We start from the raw sequence: 4935 nt of genomic DNA, 5'->3' as shown, positions 1-4935 counted from the left end.
ATGGTTGACAATAAGGCTACCGACAACCTAATATATGAGTTTTCAAATGGCCAGGTGCTTCATACCTCCTTTTGAGTTGTTACGCTGCATGTCACAAGAACATACCTCCTGGTGTAACTGATCGACGGCACAGCTAGGTCGATCTGGCATGCGAGGTGGCCGGATCTTCTTGAACGAACGTGCATACATACATACCTCACTGATTATCATCGTACCGCCCTCCTTAACTCTCTGTTAAGTAAGAGCCTTGTTCACGCCACATGGAAACTGTTCATCCTAGTCCTAGCGGACTCTGTTATCTACGCTGTTATCTACGTTGTCTGACAAGTCATCTGGCCACTCCCTTACGGACCAATTAACTCGCATGGCTGAGAATGACTATCTACTTAGCGGTGGCCTTGAAGGTATTGGTTCTACTGGAAAGAAGTGTGAAGTCGCTCGCCGAAGAAATGGTTTAGATACCAACAAGCGAAAGAAAGCAAAAAAAGGTGCGCGCGCGTGTTTGTAGATTCTGTTAAGGATTTTTGTCTCTGATGTCCTGCACGTAGAGATGGCCAAACGGGTCGGCCCGGCCCGGCCCGGCCCGGGCCCGGTGAAGCCCGGCCAAAACCGGGCCGGGCCTGCTGAGCCAGCGGGCTTAAGTTTCTGTCCAAGCCCGGCCCGCAGCGGGCCTAAACGGGCCGGGCCGGCCCGTTTAGCACGAAAAAACGGGCCAAAAAGCGGGCTAAACGGGCCGGTAAGCATGTTTTAGTGTAAAAAAAACGGGCTTAACGGGCTTAGAGGTAAACGGGCCGTGTCGGGCTAGCCCGCCGTGCCTAGTTTTCTGTCCAAGCCCGCCCGCTTATTCTACCATGCCGGGCTCGGACCGGGCCCAAAAAGCGGGCTTCGTGCCGGGCTCACGGGCCTCGTGCTTTTTGGCCATCTATACCTGCACGTAAATCTAAACACTAACATTTTTGTTTATTGTCATTAACAAAAGGGCAACCTGATGCAACAGATGGTGGGCAACAGGAAGAGAGCTGAATATCGGACAAGCAAGTTTCCATTCAGAACCGAGCAACGCTTCAAACCAGTTCATCCCAGACCAATTGATGCAGGTGAATTCATTCTTAAGCAGGACGGCAACTATTACTATACCTCCCCTGTTTAGTCTAGAAAGCTGGTACGTCAGCTGATGCTTTTATCACGCAGGGACATTATGGCTTGGCCACAATTTCGGGCCAAGTAGCTCGCAGAACCTTCACGACAATCTGAACCAATTCGATCAGGTACGTGCTCGCCTGTAACGTAAATCTCTTATCATGTTGGATTTAGCGTCGAGATTCTCATGGTAGTGTTGCATGCAGGCTTCCTCGGCTCCTACCTTGCAACAACAGTCGTTTACCGGGAATGGTCAACTGACCCAGGTGAGTTATGTGTTTGCCCTTTGCATTTGAAGTTCTTGCCCACTGTAGTGACGACATGCCATGCATTTACTGAAATATGAATTAAATGGTTTGTACGCTCCTTCAGGGATATCCTGGTGATATGCATGTGTTGCAGTTTGTGGAGCCAACCCCCCAGATTGACCATCAGAATGGCGATGAGGGTCAGTCGTCAATACCAGTGTGGGATTTTCTTTGAGCTGCCTGCCTCTAGCACTTTGGCACTTTGCCATCCCCCCCTCCACGCGAGAGGCCGCGTTTCACCCTAGAGGCGGAAGCAGTGGTCGATCGTCGGTGCAAGGCTCCCTGCCTTCTTCCTCCAACGGTAGATGTGGATGCGAGCGAAACCCATGCTGACGACCGATTGGATCGGAGGGAGCGATCATCCGCCTGCTCCTCATTCAGCCAAAACAGTTTGACCTCATTCAGAATACAAAACCAAGTTCCAAGACTTGTACAAAACCTTTTGAGCCAAAACAGTTTGTCCCCCTGATCCTGGTTGAGTTCTCATTAAAGAATGAGAAAGATGAGTACAGAATGGATTTTGATTGTACTGAAAGTTGTGAAAGGGGAGAAGAACAGCCTAAACTTAAAGGTATTTGTAAACCTCAATACTTAAGTTGACAATCATGCACGATGGTCCTGACTATTTTATTATTATTTGTAGAAAACTGCTGATGGCATACATTAGAGTGCGTGCAGTACTTGGGGCAAGATATTATCGTGTACCTTGGAAGTCTCTCTCTGATCTTCCAGCTCCACCACATACATGTCTTAGAAGGATGGCACTACTATTGAAAACAAACGGAAAGATAAGAGGAGCTATCATGTGTTTATGTAACCTTCTTGGGGAACGGTATATTAGATATCTTGAAAAGGAAAGGAGTTTGAAAAGGAGAAGATTGTTTCCCCAGATTTCAAACAGAAGTCAAGAAAACAGTTTGGATTCAGATTGTGAGCAATTCAATTGGGATGACTTTGAAGTTCCAGAGATAAAGAGTGCACTTAATGAAGTCCTTGAATTAAATCAAACAGAAAAAATAGATCAGGCCAAGAGAATTGGGCCTGTTAATCAAAAAAACATTAACAATGATAATGATGTCACGAAGGACACAATATGTTCACAGGAACTGCCAGTAAGTAATTTATACATTTAACATCAACAGCCGATACACAGACATATATTTCTCAATAATGTTTTTTTCATTTTAGAATAATCAGGCTCTACGAGGTGAAACCAAAACGAGTGCAGTTTCAGAAAGCGGATTCTGTGATCCTGAAAAAACATGCGGACATTCAAATGCAGAAAGTGAAAACATGGAAGTCTTCTGCAAACCTCAAGAAAAAATCATTAAGGATCACCGAAATAAGATTATTGAAAGAGGCATATGGAAATCATTGGCTGTTGAGAAATCCTATAAGGGTTGAGGTTAAGACGAGGCAAAGTCCACAAGCAAAGTTGCTGGACAACAAGAGCTTGGTCCATCCATAACACCATTAGGGCTTCAGTTGGAGGTTAAATCAATATACTTCTTGTTTTTATGATAACTGTGTTCTGATTTTCTTGAATTCTAGTTGTTCCCTACAAAATCATAACCTTGTTTTGGTGCAGTATATGATATGTGAAGCATCAAAGAAGTCATCTCAGCTTGTTGATTTCCTTGTGCATAATAGTGGGAAGAAAATAATGGTGTAAATACATGATGACCTGAAATTTATGTTTGGCTACTTATTCTTAGTTCTATGTAGCATTGTGCTAACTTTTGAATCTTCCTATCGTGATAAATTGCAGATATTTGGCAACATGTGCTTGTGTAGATTATTGGGCTGTTGTTCTTCCACTAATTAACTCGCTTGAAGGTTCTCCAAAAATTGCTTCCCATGGGAAGATGAAACAGGTTGGTAGAGCAAAGCACTTTTTTCACGCCACACGTGCTCTGCCTCGTCGTCGACGTCACCCTCCACGTGAGCTTGTGCGGCGTGCGCGCGCGGGGGGGGGGGGGGGTCTGCGAGCGCAATGTGCTCGAGCTATTGGCTGACAAGAGAAACCTGTCTTGTTCCGTGTAGGCGGACGACAGACGAGGTGTACACGCAGGGTGTCGCTGCTGCCCGAGGACGAGGACGCGGAGAAGCGGGCGCAGGCGCGGGTCCGGGAGGACGAGGACGCGGATCGCCGCGACGGCGAGGACGGCGCCGCCATGAGGCCGCTCGCACGAACGCGCACATGTTCTGCAAGATGCTCACGACATTCGATACCAGCACACACATCTTTAGAAATATAGTGTTCACATACAGTGTTGGCCGAGTTCACAGACATTATACCAACAGAAATAAATTCACAGTCCAGCTACGGCGTAAGGACCTCCTTATAGACAATATTCTTTATGTATGTTACGCCATTTATTGTTGACTTATTTTCCACCCCCTTCTTCATTTTATCATCAGTGACTGGAACTACAAGTACCTTCACATTCAATCGAGTTGTGGCCCTTGAGAGAGCAACATATAGCTGGCCATGAGAGAATACTGGTTCGGGCAAGTACACAGCAACATTAGGAATCGTCTGTCCCTGAGACTTGTTAACAGTCATGGCGAAACTTAGTCTTACCGGAAACTGCTTCCTTTTAAAATGGAAAGGGAACATCTCGTCATCAGAAGGGCACAGGGGTATACGAGGCAAGAAAACCCGCATTCCAGCATGCTGACCAAGGACAATTTCAGCATCGATACTATTTTTTTGGAAACCACGTACCACCAGCCGTGTACCATTGCAAAGTCCGTTAGCAGGGTCTATATTCCTAAGCAACATGACTGGGCACCCAATTTTGAGCTTCAGAACGTGCGGGGGTAGTCCATTAGGAGTCAGCGTGTTTAGGAATTCCGATGGATAATAGTTATTAGGATCGTCCACCGTGGTGTCAAAGCTATGGTACATCATCTGCTCCCGTTGGAAACGATCGATCATCCTCATATTTATCCTATCAACCCAGTCGTTCCGAGTAGTCAATATTGCTCTTGAAGTGATGTAGCTTGTATTAGACATGTTTTCGTTTAGACTGGGGTAAATGTCATCTATCAATCTGTCAAGGTCGCGGTCATCACCGGTATATGGCACACATACCTCATCTGGAAGACGAACATCACCATCGTTGTTCACTTCCTCAGTTCCACCACCGACACGCAACAAATATTCTGCAAACCATGGGTCGCTCTTTGCTCTCATGTTGCAAACAAGCTTTAGGTGGCACATTGATTCCCATAGGTAAGAACTCTGTAGAGAGGCAGCAACTATCTGAGCCCTTGACCCTTTACGTACAACAGGGAGTACTTGTCTGAAATCTCCCCCAAACACAATAGTCTTCCCACCAAAGGGCAGATCAGGGCGTCCCATGATATCACGCATGCTGTTGTCCAACGCTTCAATTGATTGTCTCTTAGCCATTGATGCCTCGTCCCAAATAATGAGCGACGCTTTCTGTAGCAACTTTGATGTCCCACTTTGTTTCGTGAA

At 46.2% G+C, this 4935-nt stretch overlaps 1 pseudogene; it reads left to right on the top strand.

The window, feature by feature from the left end:
- LOC109944421 (uncharacterized) lies at positions 1-1633 on the top strand (annotated as a pseudogene).
- The last annotated feature ends 3302 nt before the right edge of the window (positions 1634-4935 follow it).

This window comes from Zea mays, chromosome 2, assembly GCF_902167145.1.
Source record: "Zea mays cultivar B73 chromosome 2, Zm-B73-REFERENCE-NAM-5.0, whole genome shotgun sequence".
Classification (NCBI taxonomy): domain Eukaryota; kingdom Viridiplantae; phylum Streptophyta; class Magnoliopsida; order Poales; family Poaceae; genus Zea; species Zea mays.
The sequence above is the reverse complement of the archived record's forward strand: the minus strand, read 5'-3'. Positions and strand labels throughout refer to the sequence as shown.